At 39.3% G+C, this 13299-nt stretch overlaps 1 pseudogene; it reads right to left on the bottom strand.

The window, feature by feature from the left end:
• Positions 1-309: 309 nt before the first annotated feature.
• On the bottom strand, positions 310-409 carry LOC121930208 (annotated as a pseudogene).
• Positions 410-13299: the final 12890 nt, after the last annotated feature.

Genomic DNA, 13299 nt, shown 5'->3' with positions numbered 1-13299 from the left:
TTGAATATAATGCTCTATTATGATACAGATACTGCTTTTTTTTTTTAATGAATTTTTAGACATGTCATTTGCTAGCCAAATAAACCATGCATTTTCCTTTTCTTATATGGTTTCCAAATCAAGCCTGGTCCTATCATTAGTTTTAATGAAGCAGCCTTCTCAGGCGGTGGATGCTCAGAGACAGGATGTGGCAATGAGGGGTTGGGAAAACAGGGCAGTGTGCTACACTGGCTTCAGGTGTGTTGAAATAAGGAAAGAGGAAAATGGGAGGGATTGTTTCTTGCGCTTCCTCAGGCAACAATGTTTTTTAAAAAAATAGAACAGATCATGAATTTACATGTCAACAGGGATCATGCTAATCTTCTCTGTATTGTTCCAATTTTAGTATATGTATTGCTGAAGTGAGCACAGGAAAACAGCATAGCATGCCAAAAAAAAGCCTTGTAGCACACTTGAAAAATAGCTGATTGGATATTTGCTTAAGATGCTGCTGGTGATAAAGAAATATAATCAGGAGAACACTGGCTGCTTATGTTATTTGGCATTTTGTGTTATATATTTGTTATTATTAGCTGTCAAGTGGACTTTCACTTATCATGACCCTACCAATGAGAGACCTTCAAGAGTTTCAGTCTTCAGCTGCCTTCCCCAAGTCTTGCAACTTTAGGAACATTTTTTCTGTGACTGATTCAATCCACCTGTTGTGCAATCTCTCTTTCCCATCTTTTCCAATAAGAAGTATCATCTCATTATATGTCCAAAGTGCAACAACCTCAGTTTAGTCATTTTGGCTTTTAGTTTGAGATAGACCTGATTTACTTTACCACCCATTAATTTGCCTTTTTAGCAGTTCATGATAACCATAGACCTCTCTTCCATCATCACAATTCAAATGAGTAAATGTTCTTCCTGTCAGATTTCTTTACTGTCTAACTTTCATACATATCATAGAAATTGGAAATTCTATGATATGGATGATCTCGACTTTGGTATTTAATGATATATCTTCCATAGCTGCCTTTCCAAGTCTTTGTCTTCTTTTTTGCCTGATTTCTTGACTTCAGTCTCCATTTTGGTTAATGACTGAGCCAAGGTATAGGAAATAATTACCTATTTGCCTTCGTTACCTGCTTTAAAGCTATGTAAATCATCTGTGTTATGTATGCCAAGTGGCATATATTTAGTTGAGACTGACTGCTCCTCACACTAACCAGTCAAAAGGCATTGGGCAGAGATTGTTTTCTCTCTTTTAACAGTTTTGGGGGAAGTATCAATCAATCTATCGATTAATTTTTATGGAAAAGGGAAGGAGGAAAATCCAGAAGCACCAGGAAAACATAGAAAGGCTACAGGAGGAGGACATTGTCATCTGAATCCTCTGTAACAGTCTGTGAATGAGGCAAGGCAATTGGACAATAAAAACCTTAATTTAGAGTACAAGTGTACCTCAGTTAACAAAGTAGATGTGTTCCTGGATTTTGGTACCAGAGGTTGAATCAACATGAAAGACTAAGGATAGGCTTCTACACCACAAAAAAGAAGAGCAGTTCAACATGTTTCAGCAAACCTTTGATTCAAAACTTACATTATGACATGTGAAACAAAACAACATGATCAAGTAAGCCTAACTATAGACATTCTGAATCCTCTAGAGATTGCTGAAAACCCCTTCCAAAATGCAGCCCAGGATTTTTTCTTTCTTTCAACAGCCTCCACTTTTCCTAGGATTTCCATTATGGTGGCAAAACTTACAAATCTGTGCTTTTTCAGCATGTCTGGTTAGCTGATGAGGCAGGCTATTCTTCTTTTTCCTTTTCTTTCTCTTTACAAATACTTAGTTTTACACATGTTTTGCTCTTTACACATGCTTACTAAGTGATTCTGGAGGCAGCTGTTTGCCTTGCCAGTTGTACATAAGCACACAGCAACAACAGGATCACCTACAACTTTATCACAAGAGGCTAGAAAAGTGGAATTTTAACAGGTTAAAAGCATCTTTGACCAGTACGTATCACAAGATGCCTCCCGGAAGGCAGCATTTGGCAGAGCAGAAAACAGATCATGCTGCCATGAATCACCAAAAAGAGCTATCATGGGGGAAAGTGTGATAAGAAATTATGCCAAACCAGTATAGTTCCCTTCATAATAATAATAATAATAATAATAATAATAATAATAATAATAATAATAATAATAATAATAATAATAAATTTATTTATATACCGCTATTCCATGGATCATAGCGGTTTACAGCATAGTAAAAACAATTTAAAAACACAATATACAATAAGATAACAAGATAAAAACTAGCATAATTGTGATGGGACAGCAGTCTGGTATGATAATGTCCCTAGAGTAAAATCCCTTTCTTTCCTAGGTCAAGCTTTATTGCACAGTTTACCACAGATATGCTACTGCAACCCAACACTAAATATCTATCTTTCTCCAACCCTCCACCACTACCCTCCCAATGCCAATGCTGCAAAAAACCTTTCAGCTAGACACAAGATAAGAAAAGAAGGGGACTGGGCTGGGCTATGCTCCCATAAAAAAGTCTTTGTAAAAAGGAGCTTCTTTCCCAAAAGCATTTGTTTTGTCTTTTTTATTAGAAAAAATAAAACTTAAAATTCAGCAGAGCAAAAGAAATTGTACAGGGCTATTGTAATCTGAGGTATGCCTATAAACTAAATTAGCACAAAATATTCAGCAACAGTGGACATGCAAATACTAGAACTCGGATCCATTCATAGAAATATGATTTATTTTCATATGCTATGCAAATTTCAAAGGAGAAAACCTTTGTCATCCTCCTGTATCAGACTTCAAACACCCCACCCCCCGTTTCCCATCAGAAGGCGAGGGGGGGGGGTCCTATAATCTTTTAATGGTGTATATATAAGGCATATACTAAATCTAATAGAACTTCATGGTAGAAAAATTGATACAAAACTAGCCTTAATCTTTAGTGATTTCCAAAAAGCCTTCGACAATGTAGATATTGTCCCATTACTTTTGAATCCCACTCCATGACCTTGTTTTTTGTTTTTCCTGTGATCAGTTTAATTTAAACTGTTTGTTTTTCACAGGAAGTACAAACTACAAGAAGATGGATGGAATTAAAAGTTCTACATTATAAAATAGACCAAATAGAACTCCTGTCAAGAACCTAGCTCCACTGCAAGTTAATTGATATAACTGAGAGATGTAAAGAAAGGATGTTTAAATACAACAGAGCAACAACAGAATATGGCACCATGAAAGCTCTCATTTGACCCTGTGTATGTTTACACATAAGTAAATCTCACTGAAACCAGCAGGCTTGCAAGTTCTACTTTGTTGTTTACTAGAGCTCCAAGATATAACAACTTGAGCTTTATGTGAAATACTTAACATTCAGAGCTAAACTATACAATGTGTTAAATATACAGCATGCAATTGCACATTTGTTCTTTATGCACAAATAACTGCACACAGCTCCTGTCTGGTTTAAGAATGGGAAAGATTTACCCACAGTGCTTGAGTGGGGAAGATTTACCCTAGCCAGGTTTTATCCTTTCTACAAGTAGGTGCTTCAGTAAATTATGATGCCTCTAAGGGCAAATTTAGAGGGCAAATGGCAGGCCAGATGTCACTAGAGCAGAGCTAGGAATGGGTGGTGTGCCAGATGTTGCTGAACCTATAATCTTTCATCATTGGCCAGGCTACCTGAAATTGATGGGAAATGGCATCCCACAACATATAAAAGGCTGCATGGTCACTCTTGCACTAAGATGACTTCATACAAAAGTGGACAGGGGGTCTCCATGTGTGTGGAAGAGGAAATTTCAGCAGGTGTATACCGTCTGATCTTGAGTGAGTCCTGGTTAGCACTTGGATGGAAACCTGCCAATAAATGGTGCTGAATGAATGCAGAAATATTTATTTATTGGTTTGTTGACAACTGATTCCAGGAATGCTCTGAGGCTGAGAAAGGGGAAGCAGCAGGAATCTGGCCTCAAGTGTATCCTACATAGATATACAATATGACTGTTTTATCTACAATTGTGATAATATTCTCATGGTGCTGTAGGCTATATTTCAGAGGAAGGCTGTTGAAAACCACTTCTGAATGTTTGTCCCCTATGGAAAAGTCATGGGGTTGTCATAAATTGAGTGACTTGAAGGCACAGGCACAAACACATGGACATACAGAAAAAGGGAGAGAGCTATTATGGCAAACTACCCAGTGAGGAGCACCATCTTTCAGCACCCTACTACCAGTCTCCATCACTCACTACTGGAGTGAGCACCAGATATAGCCACATCACTTTGTCTAATGTTAGGACCATCTCCAAAGACACCTTGGGGCCATTCACACTATGACACCAGGTTATTTCAGGGTCATTCACACTGGCACTGAGTAGACTCAGTGCAGTTTGTGAAGGGGTGGGAGCTGGCAAAAAAACCCACATTTAACCAGGTTCTATTGGAACCGGGGATTTTAGTGTGTCTTTTCCAAAGGACCAGCCTTTTTTTTTACCAGCTGCAAATGGGAACTTGCTCTCGATTCAATTTGAAGCACAGGAAAGATAGGGTTAATATGCAGGGGGCGGATTATGCCCACCCCTTTGGTCTCCTCCTGCCAGGCAAGTACCATTGTTTTTCACTTTCAGCACTAAAAGCAGCTCCAGAAATGAAGTGGATTCAAACTTCCCATGCTTTGGAAAGTGGTCTCTTTAAAGCACAGCCCCACTTTTTTCTCTTCTGACAGTGTCCCCTTATTTGAACCGATGGCTGATTCCCAGAGCTCACCAAAACCAGGATGGGGGGGTCTCCTGTGAATATCATTAGATGATGTATTTTTTAAATAAATAAATAAAATTTGACAGCTTATGTACATCTTTGCTATTGTGTGGCCACACTAGACAGTTAAGTAGACAGTAGACTCTTAATACTTGTGTCATTGGTATGACAAAGGTGTGCATCATTTGATTGGCAGTTTAAAAAACAAACCCGTGAACGATCAAAATGTTGGTTCTATTTTAAATCGATGCAAATGGAACTGTGAATGTCAACAGGGTTAAATTGCCATGGACAGCTTCGATCGTGGCAGATGTAGTGTGAACTTTGATTCGGTAACACATCAGTCATGCAATCCATGTCTATTCAGTTCAAAAACGTAATTTTCAATTACCCCCTTGTAAAACAAAAAAGCTCTCTTTTTCTGAGAAGTACAGTGACAAATATTGTAACTTTCTGAAATACAGTCAGCCCTCTATATCTACGGATTCTTTATCCATTGATTCAACCTTCTACAGATTGAAAATATTCAAAAAATATGAATTCTAAAAAGAAAAGTTTGATATTGCCATTTTATATAAGAGACATATTTTACTGTGCTACTGTATATAATGTGACTTGAGCATCCATGGATTTTGATATCCATGGAGGGTTCTGGAACCAAGCTCCAGTGGATACCAAGGCCTACTGTACTTTCCACATCTAGAAGAATCGAAACCTACATTTAGCCCCTTTTCTTTGGATTCCACTCTCTGATCTGGAGAGCCACAACTGCTTAGCCCTGAGTTGCAGGAATTAGCACATGATGGATTTGATGGTGCAAAGAGAAATCCAATTATCTGTTCATTACTGTGTACTGGAGAGCATGTTACTGTTCAAGCTTCAAAAGCTGAGTGAAAAATTAGAAATCCTGTATTTAAAAAAAAGTTTGTTACTGATTAGTATTTGGGATTTTAGGCTGAGAGGAGAAACATAGATACTTCTCCATCTTTCAAGTTGGTCTTTTGAGTTAATTGCTAAATCCAATTCAAAAGAATTTCATAACTTAGATCCACACTGCATAGTTATATTGGATTGATCTCACTTTAACTGCCATGGCTCCAATCTGCAGAATCCTGGGAGTAACACCAGCTTGGCAAGATGCTTAGAATTCTTTACCACACTCACCTAAACTACAGCATTATCGAGCGTTCTTAATATCCCCCAAACTACAAATCCCAAGAATTTATAAATCAAACTGCAATAATTGTGCAGTATGGATACATGTGTAATCTAAGCCTGTACATCTCTAATGGTAATCATGTCACTAAAATTACTTGCAGGAATGATCCCAAAATACTGCTTAGGAGAAAAACAAGTGCTTTGCCTCTTACAGGCAAAATAATCCTTACCAAGATTTCAAATTGCATTATGTTATATTTTTAGACTAAATAAATCCTCTTGCTTTCCCTTAAATGCCATGTACTTCATTTGGCACTGAGAGAGAGAACTATATCTATGCAGGAATGAGGAACCGAAATTAGAGACAGGAGGAGGCAGAGGGGGAGGGAGGAAGAAGGGTTGGAGAGTTGAGTTAGTGAAAGCAAGACAGCATATTTGAGCAAGTTGCCCAGCTTCCCCTAAAATAAAAGCCTGAAGGTTCCCTTGTGAAGATGTCTTGAGCTGTTGTGTTCTATGTCTTGGGTTATGCCTTGGGAAAGCGCCATTAAGGTTATTGTGTAAGTATCCAGACTTGTGTTTTTTTTAAAAAAACATGCAGCCGGAGAAAATGTTGTCTTCATGGGCATGCTGCCTTAGCTAGTGTTAGTATTTAGACAACTGTTGCACCCTCCTTCATTTTTGTTTCTGTCATGGCATTCCAAGCTATGCCAGGCAGCTATGTTTTACTACTCTTAATTTCTCACGATGCCCGCAAGCTAGGGCCACTCTAAAGAAGTGGTTGCCAAGCTTTGGCCCTCCAGATCTTTGGGACTCCCATTATTCCTGAGTATTGGTTAGGCTTGTTGGGACCTCTGGGAGCTGAAGTGAAAAAAATGTCTGGAGGACATTTTATCACTCTAAGGGTGGTAAATAATAAATAAATAAAACTTTTATTTGTATCCCTCTCCTCTGTAGCAAGACAGTCAGAGTGGCTCACACTAAAATGTCTACATACAATATAATACACAAAATTACAATATCCCCCCCTTAAAAAAGGATTGAATATATTACAATTAAAAGAGTTTTAAAATCAAATGATAATAAAGATGACATAGACTGGGTGGTAGTAAATACATGGTGTGAGTGGGTAATCAATCTGTGGCCGGGAAATTTATTCGGGAAAGGCCTGCTAGATTATAGTGTGGTCCTCCAGATATTGGACTGCAGTTCTCATCACTCTTCACTATTGGCTATGCTAAACAGGGCTGTTGGGATTTGCAATTAAGTAACATCTGGAGGCTCACATAATTACCAACCCTGTGCTAGAGCATAGTGAGAAACTGAAAAGATGGTTACCACTACAGTTAGGTAGGTTTGCCATAGTCCACGAACTCCAGAAGAGATGCCACCAGAGGATATTTTGCTCCTTCAGTCCAGAGCTGGCTCTCTACAGTGGACATACAGGTTAATGGTTACTTTTTTCCCCCCAGAGGGGCCTCATTCCACAATAATAACAGCAATAGGTACGACTGAGAACCGGTAAAGAATTGGTCTACTCTTGATGCTTTAACAACAGTTTCATCTAAAGATGTTAGCGGGTCAAACTGCTCACATCATGTTAGGGTAGGCAGATGCACAAAAGGAAAATTTGGAATGTTTCTGCACTTTTGATAGTTGTGCAGAAGAATGCCAGCATATGCAGCAAACTCCCCCCCCCCATACACAACTGTATTTGTTTGACAGGGACAGTCTCCATTAATCCTCTGTCATCCCACTTTTTCAGCTGTTTTTAAAATATCCCATTTTTCCTCTCCTCTTCCTCCCACTTTCCCCTTTGTCTTCAACATACTTCAGTCAGTGAAAACTGAGTTGAAAGTGTAAAAGTAATTTGCAGTCCATTGTGCTTATGTAGTGGAGCCAGGACTAAACAGTTCAAAGCACTTTTCATTAGCAGAGATGATGATGTCTGCCACCTTCCCCCAGACTCCCCTTTCCCACTAAATGTAACTACAATCCTCACAGCAGCTGGGAGAAAATGAATTTTCCAAACAACAGTATACACGGCCCTTCATATACATGGATTTTTTTATACATGGATTCAAGCATCCACAGTTTGAAAATATTATATATATATATATATATATATATATATATATATATATATATATATAAATTTCAACTATCGAACCTTGATTTTCCATTTTTTATAAGGGACACCATTTTGTTATGTCATTATATTTAATGAGACTTGAGCATCCACAGATTTTGTTACCCACGAGGGATCTTGGAACTAAACCCCAGTGTATAACAAGGGTCCACTGGTTGTCCTAGTCAGCTGTCCTTGTTTTAATGAAGGATGCTTTGGGGTGGCTTTGTCACAAATGGGGAGTTAAGACTCATTAGTTTATAAAAGACTTGTGCCAGGTGGGAGCAAAAAGTGCTAGCATGCTAGCACTAGTTTGTTGAGTTGGATCAATACAGCCATCCACTTTTTGGGCCCTTCTTGAGGACATGGGTAGGATACATACTGCCAAAATATAGCGTGGTGGTGGTGATTCTAGGGTTAGGGAGCACGCACCATTCACACCTGGAAAAGCGGTGGATCAGGGCCTGTGGGGCTGCCGCTGTGGCTGCTCAGGCCCCAATCCGTTGGGGAAAGGGGCGGGTGCAGGCTGCCCCTTTGGGGTGGTCTGTATCTTGCCATAGATAGTGTCAAGAAGAGTAACTGCATTTTAAAGTTTACCACTGCACCACTGCATACATTCCAGTTTTAATCTGGAAGAAGAACTGTAGCAGTTACTGGAAACCTGGAGTGAACCTTTCAATGACTGCAATACAACCTACCTAAGAACTCATACTTGAAAATTATTTCAGATAAAACCAGTAGCATTGCCAAGTGTAATTCAGAAGAGAGTTTGTGGAAGTAAACTGACCTGTGCTATTTTTGGTTTGAGAATATTTCAAGAACTGTATAATTATATGGCACAAACAGATGGTTTATGATGTCATTTTTACACACCATGATTAGCCAGCTTCTGTTCAGGCTGAAGATTGAATTGCCCTCCCGATAAGATAAAGCTTGTTCACTGCAAAGGGCTTTGGCACAGCAGAAGCCTAAAGAATCTGACAGAAATCCCTTGTTGTTCGTGCATTGCTATTGCAAGGCTGGCGTGGCTTATAGGGCAGTGTGATTAAACTCCTTTAGGCGGTGGATTCAGCACTACACCGGAGTCAGCGGAAGGCATGAGAGGGTGGGAGGAAGAGGAGGAACAGTCACACACTATGGAACCTTTTGGATCTGGGGTCTTGCATGCGTGATATTCAGTTGCCCCCTCATGGAAAATTCACATACCTATCTACTATGAGGGCAGGCAGACAAGGCAGAGAGACTTGAATTTGTTGGTAGAGGCAGTGAAGCACATGCGACATATAACGTGTGGGACTTACATTTCCTGCCATCCTTACCACATTCCACCATGTTTACAGCCAGATGTTCCTTCAGTGGTTCTGTAATATAATGGCAGCTCAGCCTGTAGCCACTAGGGGCTGGTGAATGCTAAGTGGAGACTGTTTGTGTAATGTGTAATATTTTGCTATTTTAAAAAGAAGCACCTGGGTTGCAATATTCTGCAAAAAGGGACACTTCCTTTAAACCATCAAACAAACTCACACATGGGCCTGAACAGACAAGCCAAAATAAAGCTGCTTTGAGTCCCTTTGCACGTATCTGTGAACTTGAGAAGACAATGATGGGAGAGAAGAAAGCCAGAATGCAATTTGTTTAAATGATGCATGCATCCTAAGAGGCTGGAAGCCACACAAAAACCACGCTCCAGTCCTAAGGACTGGAGTGCTGCTTTTGGCCTCTTAAGATGCATGTGTCATTTAAACAGCATACCACCAAAGTGACCTGAAGCAGCTTTATTTTGACCTGTCTGTTCAGGCCCACATGTTAACTTTATAGATGTAGATGACCCACACCCAATCAAAATAGGAATGTAAAGAAGTATACTTGGCTGTCTTTGAGGTTGGAAAACCATTGTCATCATGAGATTTTGGAAGTAGCTCTGGAGTTGATCTTGAGAAGACAATAATGGGAGAGAAGAAAGACAGAGTGCAATTTGCACTTAATTATACATCTTAGGAAGTAGTCCAAGTCTACAAGGGCTTGTGCAACAACTTCTATACAATCTCAAACACAGTGCTACAAGATCCCTTTGCATGTTATTTATACAGGTTTCAGTACTAGTGACAGATGAGCTTCCTCCTCAGCAATAACAGCCAAATGCCACTACTGCTGAAATTCAAAGACACTACTTGCCATTGACCTTGGAAAGCCAATGCAAGATTCCAGGGGAGCTTTATTGCTCCCTGCAGAGAATATTTTTGTAAAGGTCTATGGTACAATTGGTGCTGGCACTTAACTGCTGACTTCAGCAAATCCCTAACTTGGCTGGCCACATTCATGTAATCCTCATTATGTGCTGATTTGCAGAAACAGTGTGGAAATGTGTGATGCTAATATGGCCTAGTTTTTGAATCAGAGAGCCCTAGTGCTGATTTTGTTTCGATTAAAGAGATGCTGCAAGGCACCCTCCTGTTACAATATACAACTTTTTCCTTTATAGCTTACTTCCTTTTACCCACCTTTAATTATTTCAGAGTACATCCCATTCTCAAGGCATTAAGGTAAACTGATCATAAGTAGTTTGAATAAACCAGTAGTTCTTCCCTGAAAAGTATTTTTTGCTATAACTCCCCAAATCCCACAACTTGCATGACTTCTGTTGGCAGATGATTCTGGAAACTGTAGTCTAGAAAATACTTTTCCAAGCTCTCTTCTTATACATATGAACATGAGATAAACGAGGAAAGGGATTTCATGTGTTAGGATAATGAATATTCTACTGTAATTGATCAATGGTTAGAAAACATTGACCTAGAGAAGTCCCTTGATAAAACTGAAAACATAATGCAAGACAGAATCTTGAACACCATAATATATCCTTGTAATTTAAAGCACATGGGAAGAAACTAATTTATTTTCCATTAATTCTCTGGTGCTGTGGCCATTTTGCTTTGGCACCGGGAGAGTGGGAGTTATCATCCTAACTGGGTGCTTGACTAGGAAAAGTAATTAGAACAGGCATTGTGAATCCAATAGATATGGACCTTAAGTGGAAGTATAAATATTTATTGCAAACATGAGAAGGTTTCAATGGGCTGTTGGATTATGCATACCATACTTTCTATTTTATGTTGGAAACAGGCCACTTTTCCATGTCTGCTAGAATAACCGCCCACTTAGAATCATGCACAGCTGAACACTTTGCTCTGTGATGGTTATTGGGCTGGCATAAACAAGGGAGGGATCCTAACAATAAACACAACTGAATAGAAGCACCTGCTCCCAATGGATGGAAGTGGGATGTCCTCTCAGGAACGCATTATCCACAAAGTGTAATAAAACAAGCTTTCTTGTGTCCGCTGGTACTTTCAGTATGGCTATCCCAGTACTCTATAGAAGTGGGGTAAATGTTTGCTTTCCACTTAGGTTGAAAGCAGATCTCCTTTTATTGCATGCAGTTTGGGATCCCAAGCATTGACATCTTTTCATAATATCTAGAAGGTACTTGTACTGGACTTATCTGGAGAAAAGGTTGAGAGGATGTATGCTTCCTCCTGCATTTTGGTAATACAAGTTGAAGTATTTAAAACATTAGAGGTGGGTTAGTCTAGTCTTCATGTTCACGTTAAGTGCTATTGGCAGATTGTTTAGACAGCACTGAAAGGCTGATGTCAACGTCAGAGATATTTTTTGAATACTAATTGGTTGCAGTTACTGGTTACAGTCAGGGCTTTTAAGAGGTAACTCTTTCAAATTACAGTAGGCCCTTCTTATACACGGATTTTTTATACACTGATTCAAGCATCCACGGTTTGAAAATGTTCAAAAAAGTATAAATCTCAAATATCAAACCTTGATTTTCCATTTTTTATTAAGGACACTATTTTGCTATGTTATTATATTTAATGGGACTTAAGCATACATGGATTTTGTTATCTATGGGGGATCTTGGAACCAAAGCCCAGTGTATAACAAGTACTCAAAAACATTACCTAAAATAGCCTTTTTAACAATCCAAATGCTACAAGCCTGCAGTACAAAACACATTCTTCTCCCATCCACTCACTTCATCTCTCAGAAAATGAGTCAGTAGTTTGTGGCACAGTACAAGCCAGCATTTGAATTATGTGATATTTCTCCTTTACCATTTAATGAGGCCATAATCTGGTAACTATAAAATTAATGAGAAATTACAATTCACTCAAAAGGAGTGACACTATCTTCTTTCATTCAGGACTTTAACACACGTGGCTTTCAAACTGCTTTTAAAGTTCAAAAACATTACCTTTGGCGTACTTACCATGTGCCAACCAAGTGTATAGAATCATAGAATCATAGAATTGGAAGAGACCACAGGGGCCATCCAGTCCAACCCCCCTGCCATGCAGGAAATCCAAATCAAAGCATCCCCAACAGATGGCCATCCAGCCTCTGTGTAGTTACATCAATAAGCCCCACAAACACATGGCTATGCCATTAGTGCCCAGGAATGATACGATCTTGGCATTACAGTTCTGAGACTGGGCAGTCAAGTGGTGTCAGTGTCCCCTTCCCTCCCTCTGTCCCTCTTCCCTCTCACTATTTCCAGGCAGTTTTTCCCTCCTTTTAAAAAACTTTCTTCTTATTCTTCTTTTCACTTTTTTTAAAAAAAATACAAACAAATGTATTAGTATACCTGAGCTATCTAAAGAATACCAATGTGGCACAGTAGTTTGAGCATTGAACTATGGTTCTGGATAGCAGGTTTCAAACCCCCGCTTGGTCATGAAACCCACTGGGTGCCTTTGGGCAAATCACACTCTTTCAGCCTCACAGAAAGAGATCTGTCAAGAAACCCCCATGATAAATTCACCTTAGGATCATCATAAGTCAGAAACAACTTGAAGGCACAACAACAGCAACAACATCAATTAGCATGCCTTAAAAACACCCCAAATTAAGGAGAAAACCCTGAAAGGCATGCTGGGTGGAGCATAGGGAAAGGAGGCAGGGTTAAGAAAGAGTGTGATAGAGAGCATCAGGGGCCATTTGTGCTATTGTGTGAATATGTGAGAGGGAATGCTTCAAAACCAATGTGTTTCTAGTTCCCCTTACTAGGACAATTGCAGTAAGAAAGAGCCTTGTGTGATAAACTACTAAGATACAGTGTTAGCATAGTTAATTTTACATTGGTTATAGGGTGCATATGAATGAATTACAAGTACCTGGTTATTTGTAACTAGTTGCTCCTATGCTCTAGTTGAGTTTTGGGG

The sequence above is a fragment of the Sceloporus undulatus genome, chromosome 4 (genome assembly GCF_019175285.1).
Source record: "Sceloporus undulatus isolate JIND9_A2432 ecotype Alabama chromosome 4, SceUnd_v1.1, whole genome shotgun sequence".
Lineage (NCBI taxonomy): Eukaryota > Metazoa > Chordata > Lepidosauria > Squamata > Phrynosomatidae > Sceloporus > Sceloporus undulatus.
Note: the sequence above shows the minus strand (reverse complement) of the source record. Positions and strands in the feature narration are given on the sequence as shown.